Below are 20,258 nucleotides of genomic sequence, written 5' to 3' on the forward strand. Positions count from 1 at the left end.
TAGAGTTGTAGAGAACTGCACAACAGTATATTATGCTGCTCCTGCCATACAGCTTTAAGAGACTTTCATCATCTGGTATATAGTTAATAGTAAATCCTATCACAGTTATTATGCAGTGATGAGTTTACATGTGCGTTATATTTGTTGATGCTATAATTTAATTATATATTGTGTGTATATATATATATATTTTTTTTTTTTTTTTTTTTGATTTTTCAAGGTAGAGTCTCACTCTAGCCCAGGCTGACCTGGAACTCACTATGTAGTCTCAGGGTGGTCTCGAACTCACAGTGATCCTCCTACCTCTGCCTCCCGAGTGCCAGGATTAAAACACCTGGCTATTGTGTGTGTGTGTATGTATATATATATATATATATATATATATATATATATATATATATATATATTTAAATTTTTTATTTATTTATTTGAGAGCGACAGACACAGAGAGAAAGACAGGTAGAGGGAGAGAGAGAGAATGGGCGCGCCAGGGCTTCCAGCCTCTGCAAATGAACTCCAGACGCGTGCGCCCCCTTGTGCATTTGGCTAACGTGGGACCTGGGGAACTGTGGTGGTTTGATTCAGGTGTCCCCCATAAACTTAGGTGTTGTGAATGCTAGGTTCCCAGCTGATGGATATTTGGGAATTGAGGCCTCCTGGAGGGAGTGTATTGTTGGGGGCGGGCTTATGGGCTTTATAGCCAGTTTCCCCATGCTAGTGTTTGGCACACCCTCCTGTTGCTGTAGTCTACCTTATGTTGGCCAGGGAGTGATGTCCACCCTCTGCTCATGCCATCGTTTTTCCCTGCCATCGTGGAGCTTCCCCTCGAGCCTGTAAGCCAAATAAACCTCTTTTTCCCAGAAGCTGCTCTTGGTTGGGTGATTTCTACCAGCAATGCGAACCGGACTGCAACAGGAACCAAGCCTCGAACCGGGGTCCTTAGGTTTCACAGGCAAGCACTTAACCACTACATCATCTCTCCAGCCCCTGTATATATTTTTAATGTTTTTGTTTATTTACTTGAGAAAGACAGAGAGAGAGAGAGTGCAAACGTGTGCCAGGGCCTCTTGCCACTGTCAGCAAACTCCAGATACATGCTCCACTTTGTGCATCTGGCTTTACATGTATACTAAAGATCTGAACCTGTGCCATAAGGCTTTGTAAGAAAGTATCTTTAACCACTGAGCAATTTCCCTAGCCTTGTAGTTTTATTTTTAATGATAACTGGGTTTAGCGGCTACTTGCTGAATTCCCCGAGCTGCACTTCTGCTCTGGTAAGTTAATTCACCTTCAGCTTTGAGGATGGGCCTCATTTCCTGGGCTAATCAGCACTTCTTGCTTTGATCAGGGCTTGTAAAGGGTACTGGTATCGTTTAGGACAGTGAAACCCAAGGAAGCATTGTGTGAAGAATTTGGAGAAGATAGTCTCTTCTGAGAAGACACACATGCTTGAAAGATGTGAAGTCCAAGGACTATTATGGCACAGAGAGCCAAATCTGAAGACAAAAATGACAAGTGATCAAGAGAAGGGCTAGAATTACTGAAAAGGAAATTACAGAAAAGGAGCCAGAGATCCCACATCACAAAACTGGAGATCTGACTGTAGATGATTTAGTTACAAGAGACAACACATCTTCCCTTTTTAAAGTTGCTGCTTTGAGTTGGGTTTTATGTGACTGAAAGAACTCTTAGAGATATGTGAAAGACTAGATTTCTAACAATACAATATCACTGGCTGTGTAGGTTAATCTTGTTAACTTGCAAGGATTTAGAATCTGAGTGGAAACAATCCTGTGGGCATGGCTGTAAGGTGGTGTTTCGATTAGGTTAATTGGAGTGGAAAGACACAACGCTAAATGTGGGCAGTATCATCCCCTGGGTTGGGTGTCCCGGACCTAAAAATCGGAGAGAGCGAGCTGAGCGTCAGCATTTGTTTCTGCTCCTGACAGTGCACGAAAGGCAAGCAGGAGCCGGAAGTGCCCGTCGCCAGGCCTCCCCGACATACAGATTATACCCTCAGACTGTTCGCCAAGATAACCCCTCTGTGAGCTGTCTCTATCAGGTATTTTGCTACAGCAGGCAGTAAAGCAACGCGTGCCCTGACCCTTATAGGTATTCGTGAATAGCACCTACCTGAGTACTTCAAGTGATGCTTTAATTTCAAAAGAGGCTATTTTATTTTTTTAGCAAACTCTGAAAATTTGCTTCTTTAAATGTTAAAAGAAAAAGCTCAGTTAAAAGCACTTTCTAGAATTTATTATAATACATTAAATGTAATTGTATATAGAATCTTTCAGCTGTTTTATAGATTAAGAGACAGTTGTGAAAATAATATGCAGAAGAACAAGAAGACTTTTGCTGCCATTGCTGTTTGTTTTGAGATAGCATCTAGTAAGTCTGCACCGGCCTCCAGTTCCTGATCCTCCTGCCTCAGCTTCTTGATTACAGGCATGTTCCAACAAGTTGACTCCCCATGGAGTATTCATTAGTATCTAAATAATATCTTACAAAATGGCACATGAAAACACAATAAAATATTACCATCAACACAATCAAGACAAAGAGCAGGCATGACAAGAGCCTCTTGCTACGTCTACGCCTGCCCATCAGTGGGGCCCTTACGTGGCCCCAGCTTCTAGCATGGACCCTGATGTCTCTCTCTGAGCTGTCTCTGCAAACTGCTTCTGCCACCTAGCCCGCCTGGAGACAGACGCCCTAGGAGCCAACCAAATGAAATTTTTATTATCCAACCCTCATACTATCTGGTCCTTTTCTCAACTTCTCCAGCCAAGAATATTCTTTCTGTCTATATCCTCTTCATCTTTTAGTGATTATGTTTAAAAACTGCTGCCTATTGAAGACCGCTGGCATCCCTGAAGAGATGACATGGTCCTGCTGTGTCTGCGCAAGGCTTCTGGCACTTCTGCCATCACAGCTCCAGCCACACTCTCTTCCTCTTTTGGCTTTTATTCTTTCTTTCTACATGATTGCAAGGTCCTAAGGGACAGCCATTTGTTTCTTCAACTCTATGAAATGACCAATGTCTAGGCCAGCACCCTGCCCCCTACAGAAAATTAGTAAATATTTCTTGAATGAATGAATGAAAGCATGAATGAATGGACAATTTCTATGTGGGGTGAACTATAATACCAAAAAATAGACTCCAGTCAGTGGATTTCAAAGAGAAATGAATGAAAAGACTACAGTAAGTGATGAGAGTGAGCAGACAAGGTGAGCTGTGGCTGCATCAAACACAGCAGAGGCAGGTACAGGGATGCAGGCCGAGGAAGGGACCAAGTTTGTGCTAATATGTCTCTAAAGAAAGAGAGGATGGGGCTTGCAAGGCTTAAGGGCCCAGGTTTGATTCAGTAGGACCCACATAAAGCCAGATGTGCAAGGTAGCTCATGTATCTGGAGTTCATTTTTAGTGGCTGGAGACCCTGGTGTGTCTATTTTCTCTATCTGCCTTTCTTTCTATATCTTTCAAATAAATAGTTTTTTAAAAAGAAGACACGTTATGTAGTGGGGAGCAATAATCAGGTAGTTCGGTTTATTGAGTTTGGCAAAATGAGGTTCTTAAAAATCACTGCTGTGTCTCTCTTGGGTAGTTTTCTTGTTATCTGGTTTATGTTTCGAACTTGGAGCAGAAACAGTGACTTTGCCGCCTTTTGCACCTGGCTTATGTGGGTCCTGGGGAGTCAAACCTGGGTCCTTTGGCTTCGCAGGCAAGTGCCTTAACTGCTAAGCCAACTCTCCAGCCCAGAAGCAGTGACTTTTAATATCAAAGGTCAAGCTCACTAAGACTTTTTGTCCAAACACAGAGCTTTGCACATCAAGATTAGACAGTGGTGAACTCAAACAAAGTTTGGGCTGAAATGACTTACAAGAATGTGTGATGGCGTAAGGGTGGGTGTAATTTGAAAGGATGTGAACATTCAGGCAGCTGTGAAGGGCCTGGCTAGGGATCTGACACTGAGGCCCAGAGCTTCGCTGCCTCCCCTCCCATTAGAGCCTACGACAGAATGTTTGACAAAGAGTTTCCCCATTGCCACCAGACAACCGATCTGACTTTCTTTGCCTGTGAGGCTGTAGATCATGGTGGTACTCACAGAAAAAGCCCCAGGTCGACCTCATGCTGGTCTTTATAGAGTAAAAATAATGGGAACTTTGTGAAGGGTAGCTTGTAAGTATTGCGTACATTGCAAAGTTTGAGAGCAGCACAGCAGAGAGGAAGGCAACACAAACACAGACGCCGAGACAATGCATCCGAAAGAGGGCAGGTGACCTATGACAGCTGCTTCCCTGAGCTGCACGCCAGGGCAGCAGGTAGGTTACCAGTCCTTCTCTGTTTCCCATCAGGACAAGGAATTGGCTAAGAAGTCTGTGGATGTAGGAACCAGAGAAAACTTTAGACAACAGAAGACCCAAAGGAATTTCAAGAGCTAGATGAATGGTAGCCACAGACGGGGCAGAAATGGGTCTATGGAGAGAAATAGCATAAAGGCAAAGAAGTCCTGTATTCATAAGTAGAAACAGTGGGATTCAATACCCGTGGATCTTCCCCAGCATTCAGTGTTAGAACTAAGAAGAGAGAGAGAAGGCTATGTCAAATTTCTTAATATTTATCTAAGAGAAGTTAATAAATTTCCCTGATTGTGTGTGTGTGTGTGTGTGTGTTAAGGGTCTTGTACATGTTAGGCAAAGGCTTAGTCATTTAACTACATCCCTAGTCCTTTGTATACTTTTAATGTAAGACAAGGCATGCTTTGCCTTTGTTCATTTATTCTATTGTTTCATTCATTGGGCTTTTTGCCATTAGTGGACATGAGACACAAATCCAAATTTTTCTGTTACATATCTTAAAATTACACAATTTATAAAATATATCCCTACCTTAAATATAAGAATTTATGTGGCAACATAAAAGATGAGAGATACAGAGGTAACCCATACTCTAATTTCTTAATTCCTTTTAAAAATGTAACATTTTATCTTAAATAGTAAAGTCCATCTTTATGTATTTAAATGTGACATATGAAACTTTTTCAAAAGTCATTTTTGTTGCCTCTCCTTTTGCAAAAATGACAAATATTAAAGAATTGTTATTTCTGTTACATTATTTCACTGAGCTATCATTTTAAAATAATTGTACTATGAATGTGTAATGACCAGATTTTCATTCTAAATAAATCAAAGTATATAATTAGTGTGATATTAAAGTGTTATCAATATAATATATGGTCCTTATTTTATATATGCAGTTGTTAGGTTAGACATGTGTGATCCCATCTTTGAAAGGATAGGACATCAATATGTTTCACATGGCATACAATCAAATAGTCCCAGCATTTAAAATTTGGACCAACTTTACAGAGATTCAGCTCAATAGTATCATTATATAAATGAGGGTATGGAAGCCCAGAGAAGCTAAATGATTTACTGGAACACCTTGTCCGTTAATGCTGCAGCTAAAATAAGACCTCGGGCATAGCACTACTCTGATCATTTCAATTAATTCTGAGGGTGATATGTTTATAAAATTGGTTTATCAGTTAAAATGTATTTACTAGCAAGTAACTAAAAGCACAGTTGAAAATGGTTCACATAGCAAGAAAATGTAATCTTTCGTATGATAAAAACCACAAAGGACATTCTAGGGACAGTTAAATGACTCAATGGCATAACTAAAGGTCTGGATTTCTTTTCTTCCTTCTGCTCCCTCATCCTTGGGCTATGTTCAGACGACTCACCATAGTAGTGATATCACTTTAGCAGTCCTAGGCAACATACCAACATCTCAAAAGAAGGCAAGTCTTTCTCAGTATCTATCAGTGTGAATAAAGGAAATTTGGCCCACAGTTCTTATTGACTTTCCGAATTGTACCTATCACAAAAGATTAACACCATCATGAGGGACTGAGATGAACAAGAAAGGAGTACACCCTTCTCCATAAAGCACATGGACACTCAGAAAGGTGAGCACTTCAACATCTGGATGAACTGAGAATCAGAGAAAAAGAAGACTAAAAAACTGGACAGTAAGTAAGAGTGTCTGTCACACCTGAGCATGCCCTTAAATATAAATCAAAGTTAGCTCTATGGAAAACAGCATGGAAGAGATGAAGATTCTCACAGCCTGATTAAAAATTTCACATAAAGGGGGCTTAGTGGTTAAGTCATTTGCCTGCAAAGCCAAAGGAACCTGGTTCAATTCCCAAGGACCCATGTAAGCCAGATGCACAAGGTGGTGCATGTGTCTAGATTTCATTTGCAGTGGCTGGAAGCCCTGGTGTGCCCATTCTGTCTCTCTGCCTCTTTTACTCTCTCTCAAATAAATAAATAATTTTTAAAAAATCCTAGATAAAGAACTGCTTTGTGTTATTGTAGAATCAGTTACATATCTATAATAAAGATCTCAGTTATCATGTATGACGTTTTCTTAAACAGTACAACTGATTTGTACTAGCAATCATAATTTGTTCAATAATCCACCATTTGCATTGATAAGGAGCACTGTAGTTTGTTTCTCCTAAATAACAACTGCTTGCGAATTAGTCCCTTATTGAGCAGGAGCTACTATTACCATCTCCACGGATGAGGGAAGGGAGGGTCATGGATACTGATGCTAGCCTCACCTCACCTCACCTTACCAACCATGCTATCCTCAGATAGCACGAGTGCCACTTGGAAACATTAACCATGCAGACAATTGTACTCAGATTCTCTAAGAACGAGGCCCGGTAGTCTCTACTCGAGAAACCCTTTCAAGTAATTCTGCGGACCTGGGAAGTTTGAGAAGCAAATCAATCACACTGAAGCAAAATTTGAACACAGGCGGTATTGCTTTTTCATAATCTATTTACCAGCATGCTGATCTGTTCCCAGTAAACACAGTTGCCTAGATAAATCAAATTAAGAGAAGAATATATTAAACTTTTATCGTAAAAAATGTTGAAATGGAAAGAAAATCAGACTAAGGTAGACCAAAACAGCCCAAATTTCCCTGTTCCTATTCATTGTTGATATGTGGTTTGTGGTGTCATAAACATCGTCCCTCTTAATCACTGGGAAGGTGGTAAGGGTACTAACCCCTTATTCATGTGCTGTGGTCTTGCTGCACTGGCCTCACTTTGGGTCATGGAATTAAGAGGTGATCTGAGATAAGGTTCTTAAGGAGACCATGAATTTCATTTTCAAAATAACTTCATGTTCAAATGAGCTAATGAAGAATTAGATGTACACTGTGAATTGAGACGGCTGTGTTACTTGAGTAGATATTTTTATAATGATTACAGGCGCAAACAACACTACATTCATGAAATTACATTGGTTTGTTTTACAAAGAGCTCGTTCTTTCCATAATGGCATCTTGATAGAATGTGGGTGGGCTGAATAGCTCCCCAGGCATTAGCAAAGCAATGACATAAAATCATTGTTTTATTTTCTGTAGCTCCTCTGGATAGCCTGAGGGAAAATATGTGAGTACTTTACAAATGAATTCCCAAGAATGAGTCAAGGGATTGCATGACATCATAAAGTAAGAAAGGACTGAGTATGGGTCCATCTCATGCAGTCAGAACCCTGAAGCTTTTACATTTTGCAGATGTCTCCTCTGAAAACTACATAATTATTCTTATCAAAGTTCCCTGCTTCCACCTTCTTTCCATTTTCACACTAGAACTGTAATAAAATCCTACCTTTTCAGTAGTGCTTAATATCACTTAGAACAGCAGCAAATTGAGAGTTTAAGTGTATAACCAGCAAACCATATAGGGTCTTATTCATTGCACATCATCTGCTTATATAAAAAGCACACTAATGTCTGTTCAGGCAGATGGGCCATGGGCTAGGCTTGGTAGTTCTGTGTTCACCATTGGTGATCCTGATTCAACTGCACAAAGTCTCTCAAGCCCACATAAGCCCAGAGCTGATTATAGACAGCCACATGTACATCCAGTATTGGCACTGGATAGATAAATATTTTCTAAGATTTATACCCATAATAAACTTTTTAATGTTTTGGCCTTTAACAAAAGTGGCAAGTATCAGAACAAAAGTTATATATTAATTATAACATTCTTGAGAACTAGGTTATAATTGAAATTAACTAAATGTGTTAAAGACCTAAGTTAGCTTATCTGAAACTGGTTTTTAAGAAAATGAGCTCGGGTGACTTGAGGGTTATTATGATTGGCTAACATTGCTAACTGCGAGCTCTCAGGAAATGTGCCTCTGCTTCATTTTTGAGTGAAAGCATTCTGTGAAGTCAGCATAAGTACAGTGGTGACTACTAACCATTTTAATAGAAAATATGCCTGGAATGGTGGCACATGCTTGTAATCCCAGCACTTGGGTAGTAGAAACGAAAGTGTTAGGCTAGCCTAGGCCACAAAGTGAGACTCTGTTCCAAAACCAAAACAAAATAACAATTAAAAAAACATGAAGAAAACACTATGAATTTATCTTTGATTCCTAAGATAAAATTTGTTTAAAATTCCTAATCTTCTAAGATTATTTGAAATTTTAACCAATGATGATTTAGAATGGTTTGAAAATCACATCAGATTTCATGCTTACAGTTACAGAAATTTATCTGTGCTTTGTACAAACTGCCATCCCCAGGCTCTAAAGGATGCCCTGCATCTATCAGTGCGTTTGTTATTAGGTTTCTCTCTTATGCCTATTTTCCTCTGTTAGTACTGAGAATTGCATTTTAATGTTATCTTTTCCTTAAAACTCTTTAATTTTCTGGTACAAACAGCCTAAATGGATGCTGTATGAATGGACAAAGATCCTCTGGTAATCCTAACAGTAAAGCAATTGCCGAAGGTAAGGTGCAGGTGATCTGTTTAACCTTGCTGGCTTAACTCTTCCCCTATTTCATGGTCTATCATGGTTGGGTGAAATCAATTGGAAAATCTTCCACCTATTACCTGCAGAATTCAAACAAGTCACACATTGAATTTTTCACTTCAGACGTTTCACACACTCTTTTTTATTTGATGAGCATTCCACTTGACATCATTGTATATTGATCACCCCCTGTGTCAGGAATTCAATCTCAGACTCTATCAGCCCATCCCCATTACTATGAATGGAATTTCGCTGTTCTTCTTGGTGTCAAGACTCACTCCTGTCATGCTAAGTTAGTTCATGTCCTAATGTTATCCTCTTCACAGCTGCCTTAGCACACAGAAATCATTTGATATTTAATTATTCTGGATAAATAAATGTTAACAATGTGCAATAGTTTGAATGTGCTCCAAAATTCATTTTGACCTTGCCCCCATAGCAACCCATAGCAGCAGCAGCAGCAACAGTAACAGTTGGGCAAGGTGGGGTGTTTGTGCACAAAGGCTCTTCGCTCATGAGTGGACTGGGGCCTTGCAAAAAGCCCACAGAGAACTAGAGTGAGGCCTTTTCAGGCTACTTTTTCTTCCTTCCTCTGAGGAGACAGCAGCCTCCAATGGACACAACAACTAGGCACCATTTTGGAAGCACTAAGACTAATCCCTCCCCAGACACAAAACCGTTAGCCGCTAAGAAAAACAAACCTCTCTTATGTGTAAATTGCCTAGTCTAAGGTATTATGGCATAGCAGAACCAACAGGTTACAACATGTTACTGGGCTGGAGAGATGGCTTAGCTGTTAATTGCTTGCCTGTGAAGCCTAAGGACCCCAGTTCAAGGCTCAATTCCCCAGGACCCACGTTAGCCAGATGCACAAGGGGGTGCACACATCTGGAGTTCATTTGCAGTGGCTGAAGGCCCTGGTGCACCCATTCTCTCTCTCTCTCTCTCAAATAAATAAATAAATAAAAACTTAAAAAAAACTATGTTGCTACCTGAATCAGAGATTATTATATATGAATGACTGTAATAATTACTAGAAAATAGCAACTGGGCTCTTGAGTTTGTACATAAATTTATGGATGTTTAGTTAATGCAAAAAATGCATGTAAAAGAAACCAAAATATTGTTGATGGTGAATATTATTAACCAAATCATATTCAATTCAGTATTTAAGAGGGTTATTTTTTTCAAATCCATGAAATACTTATATTCTGCTACTCTAAAAGAAATATGGATCCACTGGGGTTGTTTTGGTTTGCTTCTCTCCACACCCCCCCCTCCCCACACACACACCTGTGATTATTAGTTTGGGAGAAAAATCAAAGTGGGGTAAGACTCTGACTCTCCATTTTCCTGAGATTTGAGACTTCCAGACTGTAAGTTCTCCAGGCATGCACCTGCTAGGGTCACTGTTGGGATGACTGGAGTGACGGGAATGATGCTGGCATGAGATGCGGGAAGCCCAAGGGCCTCAGTCACTCTCGCGCTTGCCCCAGGCTGCACCAGCACGTGATGCTCATTCACTTCTCTGAGTGTCCACACCAACGTCATGTGTGTCTTGGGTCCCGCTTTACCTCACATGGTCCCACGTGAATCTAAGACATGGTGTCTTTACAGCTACAAGATTTACTAAGAGGGAGGGGGAAATATGTGGATACTCTTATGTGGTTGCTAAATTTAAATAACAAAGCCAGTGAATAAGGTCAAGTTAACTGTCACTCAGGTGCAGAAAAATAGTAAATATGAGAGCACACAACAGATATATTAAAGGCATTACTCAATGTATCTGAGCATTCTGCAGAAGGTCACAGTGAGGACCCTGCCTTGGGTACGCTCCATGAGCAATGATCCACGATTCACGGTGCCCTGAAGTAAGTCAAATTCACACTGCCTTCAGGTTCAATTACCAAATTCCAAGAACATGGATGGCTTCATTCCCCTCATTATTACTGACTAGAAGAATTACCTTAACTCCTTGTATACCTTCACAAAACAAGGGCAAAGTGGCTTTAGAGGACTGACTTGAAAACCAAAACATCATGAAATCAAAGGGAAGAGGAAGCCACATGACAGTTTTCAGTTCAGAAGGCACCAGGCCTGCTCTTCTTGCTCCACTCTGACATGTACGTCTGTGTATGTAACTGGAGATCCTGCTCTGCATCCTCTTCCTGCTTAAACACATCCCTGTTTTTCAATGGCACACCAAAGTTAGCACACTCAGTTATAGTCCCACTGTTTATGCCTGAAACATTTAATAAATTATGGACACAATGGCTATCCCTTTAAAGAAAACCTGCTTTTCCCTACATAAGATGGCCTATGGCGGCTTGGGCTCCGCGGGTAGGAGGGTGTGTCAGCCAAGCAGGGAGGCTGGAGACATGCTTGTCCCTGGGTTGGGTTGTAGCTGCTTTGCTGCTTTTGGACAAATACCTGAGCAGAAGTAGCTTATGGGGGAAAAGATCTTATTCCAGGCTTCCAGGATCCAGAGGGAAACTCTATTGTGGCTTCATATATCCACAGCACAGAGAAACAAAAGGGAGCAAGGATGAGCATGCACAAAACACCAAGCTCAAAGCGCTCTGACCACACCTTAGGGCTTAAGATCTGCTCGCAGTGACCTGCCCTCCCGCAGGCTGTTGGAGACTTAAGCTGGAAATTTAACTTGACTCAAAAATACCTCAGCCTATGGGGGACGTACAGTCACACTCAAACTACCATACCCAGTTCCCACCTAAAAAGTTCGGTGTGACCACACATGACTAATCATAGTCATGTAGGGGGCTGAGACAGGAAAATCACTAGGCTCCCTGGTTAGCCAGTCTGAATGCAAAACACAGGAGGTGTTGGTTCACCATCACACATCCACAGCACACAGACAACAGCCAGAACTCAAGCTGGCTCTGAGCACACAGGGCTGGACTCCACCCCAAAGCCTGTCCCTGTTGATACACTTCCTCCATCAGCATATCACCTCCCACAGACTACCAGGTAAGGAAAGGCAGGAGTATTGATCACAAACACCTGAAGCTATGGGAGCATTACATTCAAAACTGCACAGGGGGCTGAAGAGATGGCTTAGCGGTTAGAGGGCTTGCCTGCAAAGCCTAATGACCCAGGTTTGATTCTCCAGGACCCACATAAGACAGATGCACATGGTTGTGCATGCGTCTGGAGTTTGTTTGCAGTGGTTAGAGGCCCCAGCGTGCCCATTCTCTCTCACTCACTCACTTTCTCTTTTTCTCCCCTTTGCTGTCTCTAATAAATAAATAAAAATAAATCTTAAAAAAAGTTTAAGAAGCCGGGTGTGGTGATGCATGCCTTTAATCGCAACACTTGGGAGTCAGAGGTCGGAGGATTGCCATGAGTTCGAGGCCACCCTGAGACTGCAGAGTGGATTCCATGTCAGCTTGGGCTTAAAGTAAGACCATACCTCAAAACAAACAAGTTATTTAAAAAAAAAGAAAACACACGCAAGGAAGAGAAGGTGATAACATAAGTGCATAAAAATTAGCCTGAGTTCAGGTCTGAGGAGAGTGGAGCAGGAGGAATCCCATGCCACAGGGGAAGCCTGGGTGTAGCTTGTTCAGATGCAAAGTGTGCAGTGCTCCCAAAAGGCTACCTCAATAGGAAAGGAACCCCCATCTCAGGCCATTAGAAATAGCAAATCAACTGTCTATGGAAGGCATTCAGGGAGGGAACCTAGCAACTCCGTGTAGGTAGGAAACAGATTGAGAAAGGTGGCATCCCAAAGAGGTAGCACCTCCCCCACACTGGAGAAGTGGTGTGCCAGGCACGTGGCAAGCTGCCTTCTCTCTGGCCCAAGGTAGGAACCAAGACAGGAAAATCTATTTCTATGAGCTTGGCTTGGATGAGATAGGTGGTACCAAATATCTTGGGAAAAAAAGAAAAAAAAAAAAGATGACTGCAGGCTTTGAAGAGAATTCATTGCCTGATAAGATTAAAAGCAGAGGTCACGCCAGGTGGAATTGAGGTCTCAGGCACTTTTCCTAGTTTGCAAAGACATCTCAAAATCTTCATCTTTAATGGCTTCTTTCAAATCTGCACCTTGCATTAACTCTTCTGCTCAGCTTCAGCGCCCGAACCTGCTTTTCTCAAGTGCCCACAGCTTGAGGGATTTGGCTACCCTGAGAAAAGACCCAGTTACTCATGTATGGACAGAAGTTCCACAAGGTTGCTTTTCTTTACATTGACATAATGAAGTCTTGGCAAATCTCCATGCAATTCAAATATCACAGTATTAGAAAGAATCCTAAACTATTCCTCCAAGCAATATACAATGCAAACAACTCAAGTGCTATGAAAGCTTTTGGCATTATATTGAAGGTATGTCAGGAAAATACATATGCACATGCCCAAACATGGAGAAAGTTGAAAATATCACTTAATATTATTGTTATTAAGCCTTTTAAAAATTAACTTTTTATACAATAGAGTTCTACTCAGTGGTAAAGAAAAATGAAATTTGTAAGAAAATGGATGGATCTGGAAAGGATTACACTAAGTGAGGTAACCCAGTCCCAAAAAGCCAAATATTGCATGTTCTCTCTTATATATGGATCCTAGCTACAGATGACTGGACTTCTGTGTGAGTACAAAGAAAACTCAGTAGCAAAGGCCAATAAGCTAGTAAAGAGATATAAAGGGAAGAGAAAGGAAGGCAGGGGAGTACTTAATAAGATGGCATTGTATATATGTAAGTAGAATAATAGATTAGTTGGGGATGAAAGGCCTAAGTGAGGTCAGGGGAAGAGATTGAGTAAAGGAAAGGTGGAAGGTAAGATAATTAAAATCTAAGGGGATATAAATAAATAATTTGGAAACCCACTTTTTTGGACAATGGAACACTCAGGGATTGTAGATTGTTGCTAGAAAATTTTCAGTGCCAGGGATGGGATACCTTCCAGTGAGTTGTTGGCCAGGGATGTCCTTGATGCCTCCAAAAACATTACAGGCCATTGCTGAGGCCCTTGGTTTCCTACCAGGAATAGATGGTAAGACCCTATTGCTGAAGACTCCACATACTTGAGCTGCAAGTCCACTAAGAAATCCTACTGGAACTGAGCTGATAACCTCCTCTAGGTAGACCAGGTGACAGAAAGCTGGAAGAAGCCATTGTGTATGCAGTTCAATGGGAGAAAGAGAAATCACCAGTGAAGATACTCAACAGTGAACACTGCAAGGCTTAAATTTTGCCAGCCAGGCCAAATGAGCCAACGGGTGCAATAGTGGCATGTCTGTTATGGTGGAAACTAACTGCCCTCTAATTGGAGTAGAGGACCACTCTATGGGAGGGAATACATCCCTGATACTGAAAACTTAAAACAGGGGTAGTCATGAGCCCTAGAGGTGTAATGTCTGCTGCTGTCTGGCTAAATGTATATACTATGCTTATCAAACTGCCCAGTAAGCACTTCTCTTAATGTTCATACCCATATATTAATGCTACTCTCACTTTTGGTAGAGAATCTTCTCTTTTCAGATGCAGTGACCTTGGGATAACTCAGAAGGCATCATGGTGCTGGAAAGAAGTGACAGGAGTGCTCAGTACCACAATATCTCTATGACATCTTCCAAGGCTCAGGGTCCATTACAGAAGAGGTGGTGGAAAGAATTTCAGAGCCAAAGGAAGGGTAGGACTCCTTACAACATACTCCCCCCAGACACAAAATGGCCTGGATATCCATGACTTCACAGTGTCTGACATTACCTACACAAGACCATCATAATAGGAGGAAAAGACCATGACATCAAAATAAAAGAGAGACTGATTGAGAGGGGAGGGGTGGATATGATGGAGAATGGAGTTTCAAAGGGGAAAGTGGGGGCTGGGGGAGGGCATTACCATGGGGTATTGTTTACAATCATAGTAGTTGTTAATTAAATAAATAAATAAAAGTAAATAAATGAACTTTAGCAGTAAAAATTTAAAAACATGTTGGGTATATCCCTCATACCTTTAATCTCAACCCTTGAAGGTTGAGGTAGGATGACTGCCATGGTTTTAAGGCCAGCATGGACTACATAATATACTGTCTCAAATAAATAAATGAACAAATAATTAAAAAACACATAAGTAGTAATAATAGTATAATAAATTTCTTTGGTCCCAAATACAACAAATATTTGAGGTTGTTATTCTTACTCTGTTTATCCATGTTTCTCTAGCTGAAATTGGTGACAGGCTTTTGATTCTAAAACTGGAGTCGGCACACGCCTTTAATCCCAGCACTAGGGAGACAGAGGTAGGAGGATTGCCATGAGTTCAAGGCCCCCCTGAAACTACATAGTGAATTCCAGGGCAGCCTGAGCTAGAATGAATCCTACCTCAAAAAAACAAATAAATAAAACTGTAGTCAATATTTAGAATTTGGCCTGTATTTCCTGAAATACCTCTTTTAAGAAGCCACTTAGTAGTAACCCAAGCTTTTTGCCCACATTGACTTCCTGGCAACAATGCTGCCTGCCTTCTTGCGAAAATCTGGATGTACCTGAACATCGCTGACTGCCCGCCTTGCAAAGAGCTGGATGTACCTGAGCAATGCTGACTGCCCACCTTGCGAAGAGATGATATCATTGAGATTCTTCTGCTTTCAGCATTTAAAGTATCAAAGCAGTTCTGGGAATGTTAGCTATCTTTCTAGAATTTTTTTTTTTAATCTTCTTGAATAACTGGCTTGCCTATGGCAGGGATGCAAAAGCAATCCAGACAAGTTGCAGAGATAATAATATGCTAGCTTATTGGTACTTAATTTCTGTTTAGCAGCATTTGCCTTCTACTTCCGAAGGAATGGTATGCTGTTTTAATAATGCTAAATTAGAACAATAAAAGATATTACTAATTATTTTTTATTTTGTTTCCACATCATTCTAGCTGTGCCTTGTGCCTACATGAAAATGGGTGGCAAATGGCTAGAAACCACAAATGTAACTGCAGCATGGAACGGGATTGTCTTCAGCTCTTTCGAAGTGCTTGGGGCCTGCCTGCTCTGAGATGCACATCACTATCTCCTGTGGTTTGCTTCCCTTTGGGTGGGACTCACTGGTTCTGCTGAGCTGAGGGCCGGGCAGCATCTCCAATCTGACCTTTTCATTTGTGGCTTTACAAATTGGCTCTTTAAATTGACCCTGCATCAGAACTTGACAGAGGTTTGACCTAGGGAACATTGGCATGCTTTTGCATGTGTGGAAGGACCAAATGGATATATGATATTTTTCATCACATTAATATTAAAGTTTTACTTCTCTTGGTAATAGAATTTGTGAAAGCCTTTTGTTAAAACGTTAAAAAATATTTTTTATTTACTTGCAAACCCCAGCTGACAGACTTTGCAAGCAAGTGCCTTTAACTGCTGAACCATCTCTCCAGCCTGAAAGCCTTTAAGAAATATTTATTTATGCCAGGCATGGTGGCACACGCCTTTAATCCCAGCACTCGGGAGGCAGAGGTAGGAGGATCGCCGTGAGTTCAAGGCCACCCTGAGACTACAGAGTTAATTCCAGGTCAGCCTGGACCAGAGTGAGACCCTACCTCGAAAAAAAAAAAAATTTGTTTATAAGAGAAAGAGGGAGAGAGAGAGAGAATGGGCATGGGCACACCAGGGTCTCAGGGCCACTAGCCACTGCTCACAAATCCCAGAGTCATTCATCACCTTGGGCATCTGGCTTATGTGGGTACTGGGGAATGGAACCTGGGTCCTTAGGTTTTGGAGGCAAGAGCCTTAACTCATAATGATAACCCATAAATCTCTGGACAATTGTGACTGGAGATATGGCTTAGCAGTTAAGGCACTTGCCTGAGAAGCCTAAGGACCCAGGTTCAATTCCCTAGTACTCACATAAGCCAGATGCACATGGTGGCACATGTTTCTGGAGTTCCTTTGCAGTTGCTAAAGGTCTGGGAACACCCAATTTCTCTCTCTATCTGCTTCTTCATCTCTCTCAAATAAATAAATAAATAAATAATTTTTTAAAACTTTGCAAAATGAAAAGTTCCAAGACAGAGAGAGCAAACCACTAGTTTTGAGAACTTCTAAGAGAGCCCACATTCATTTGTTCGCTGCAACTGTTTGCCATAAGAGCACATTGAAATTTGGTATAATGACATTAAATAGCCACAGTTGAGACAAACATTCTATAAGGGACTGTTAAGGGATGCTTCTAATGCGGTAATAGATGTCATTTTTAAAATGCAACTGTACCATCTGGATGAAAGACGGTGACTCCCAGCACATTGGTTACAGACAATTGAATATTACGGCTGTCTCTCCTCCTGACTTGCTCAGATCAGGGCTGCACTGGCATCAGAGTCTTACAGCATCACAGAGACCTGCCACTGAGAAAATTGTGTTCAGCATGGGATGGGTAGTAAATCTACATGAGTAAACATGGCCCTCACTCCAGTGTAGGGAAGGAAAAACAAGACCTTAAAATTGCATGCTTAAAATCTAAGTTTAAGGATGTGTATACACAACTTCTCCATGCCAGTCTCTTTTTCTATAAAATGAGGCTATTATTACAGTAACTATCACAGTTATCAAGACACTTTTCCAGTTGGAAGAAAGAGCCTGAGGGGAGTTTAAGGGGCATAGGCATTAGGGAATAGATCTAGGGGATTGCTAACACAGGGAAATAGGGATGTAGACAGTTAAGAATTCAAATGCTCTATGTAATTTATCAGGGAGAGTTGGCTCTGCAATTAAAGGTGCTTGCTTACAAAACCTGAAGGCCTGTGTTAGATTTTCCAGCACCCGCTGTAAAGCAAATCCACAAAGTGCCACCTGCATCTGGAATTTGTTTGTAGTGGCCGAAGTCCTGGCATGTGTTCTCTCATTCTCTTTTCTCTTTCTTTGCAAATAAGTAAATAAAAATATAAAGATAAAAACATTTTATACAATTAACTATAGGATAGGTTCAAAAAACTATAGAAACAGAAGCTAGGAAAGGAAAACAAAAACAAAAACACAACACAAGTTTAAAAGGCTAGTAGTTTTAGAGTCTTGGTGAGGAGAGGGCTAATGGGGTGAACTGAACTATGATCCTTCATGACCACGGCAGGAGGGGGTGAGGGAGACCAAACTCAACTAACCCAGTCCCTGAGCCCACTCACATGGACACCCCACTCTGGGGCCCCTTCAATCTCAAAGGGAGTCTTTGCTTGCAATAAACAAAAAAGAAGTTTGCTACTTCTGCTTTCATTGTGCTCCTAAGTCTCTCTTCACTTCTGGAGCATACAGTCTTCATTAGCTTCAGGAAAGGAATATGGGCAACTGACCATGAGAGGGGTTGCCTTTTTCCTACAACGCGCCTAACCCAATGCATGGTACACTGGAGGTACTTAATGAATGTAGTATCTGCTGTTTTGAAAGGACATCACATTATCCTTTTATATTTATCTACTTAGTGCCAGCATCCTTTCCTGGAATATTATACTGGTCTCTGAATACACTGCGCTTTTGTTTGCTTGTTTGTTTGATTGATTCTTTCTGTTTTGGTTGGTGTGATTTGATTTGGGTTAGAATACCAGATACTTTCTCATTGTTGTAAATAAATACCTAACTGGAAGCAACTTCAGGTGGAAAGGATTTATTTTAGTTTCAAGAGTGCGGTCATAGCTGGGAATGCATAGTGGCAGAAGCGGGGAAACTGGTAGCACTTTGTCAGTCATCAGGAAGCAGAGGGTGAACAAGAAATGGGACCAGTCTATCAAATGTCAAGACCCAAGACCCGCCCTCCCCTCCCAGTCTCACTTCCTGTAGCAAGACTCTTCCTGATAAAGGTTCCAAATCTTCCCAAACACACCACTAGCTGGAAAGCATATGAGCCTATTGGGAACATTTTATATTCAAACCACAACAGTTAAACTTTCTTTTTCTTTGTTTTGCTCTTTCTTTCTTTCTTTTTCGTTCTTCCCTCCCTCCCTCCCTCCCTCCCTCCCTTCCTTCCTTCCTTCTTCTTTCTTTCTGGTGTGTGTGTGTGTGTGTGTGTGTGTGTGTGTGTGTGTGTGTGTGATGTGTAAGGGTGTGTGCATGGCACAGTGCACATGTGAGGATCAGAGGACAACCTTGGAGTGTCAGTCCTTCCCTGTCACCTTGTTTGAGACAGGATCTCCCCAGTCTATTGCTCTCAATGCCACACTACTTTGCTCACATGCATCAGGATCTGGCTGTCTTCTCCTCCCATTGCCCTGTTTTGGGGCTTGGGGATAACAGACACATTTTCTACATATGTTCAGCTTTATGTGTGTTCTAGCGTCTGAATCCTGGACACCAGGCTTGTGCACCGAGTGCTTCTAGCCACTAAACAATCTCTCCCACTTGGATTTTGTCTGCTTTTTGCTGGCTTTGAACTTTTAACCCTCACCTTCAGTTTCTCAAGGGCTGTGAAGCTGGGTGTGCATCACTCTCCCCAGAGTGTCTGAGTCGATTTTGTGTGGGGAACTTAGGTATTGTGGCACTGAAGGATAAAGCCTTAGTAATATACCATCTATATTTTTTATTTTTACAGCAAAAGTATTTCATAATATCCATTTTTATTGTCAGAGACAAAATAGAAACAGTGTAAATCATTTAATCTTTGTAATTGTTCCATATGAGTTTTATTTTTCCAGAAAAATCTTTAAAGACATCAATTCATTTTCCTCTCAAAATAGTTGATATTTGGAAGGGATCAATCTATTAGCTATGAGTTTTCTTTAATATATATTTTATGTCAGCCTTCACTTTAACATGTCTTTTGAAACTATTTTATGGTCAAGTCCATGCTTTTCTTTGGCCATATTGGAAAATAGTTTTTCCTAAAGAAAGTATGACTATTTATCTTGGTCTGGGTGCTTCCAGGTTTTGGGGTCTTATTCAAAGAAGTCAAGAAAGGTGCACACGAGTGGGGAAGCAGCAGAAAACTTCATTAAGAGCAGTGATGGTGATGTTTTGACTACACTGCCAAGAGGGGCACCAGGCCGTTTGGGTAAGAAAGTCCTCGTGGGCTTCTGTTACTGCTGGGGCTTCCCTTGAAGGAGTCTACAAGAAGGAAGTGTGCCTTGTTTGGAGCACATCTGGTACAGTTCTTTAATTTGATCAACAGACTTGAGTTACATAGTCTTTTTCCTCCATTGTGCATTGATACAGCTGGCTTCAGGTTGCTGTCAGAAAACACCCAACCCAGAGCAGCTTGTGGGAAAATAAAGAGTTTATTTTGGCTTACGGACTCGAGGGGAAGCTCCATGATGGCAGGGGGAAACGATGGCATAAGCAGAGGAAGGACATCACCTCCTGGCCAACATCAGGTGGACAAGAACAGCAGGAGAATATGCCAAAAACTAACAAAGGGAGGCTGGCTATAACACTCATAAGCTAGCTCCCAGGAAGCTTCAATTCCCAAATTACCAC

The sequence above is a fragment of the Jaculus jaculus genome, chromosome 12, assembly GCF_020740685.1.
Source record: "Jaculus jaculus isolate mJacJac1 chromosome 12, mJacJac1.mat.Y.cur, whole genome shotgun sequence".
Classification (NCBI taxonomy): domain Eukaryota; kingdom Metazoa; phylum Chordata; class Mammalia; order Rodentia; family Dipodidae; genus Jaculus; species Jaculus jaculus.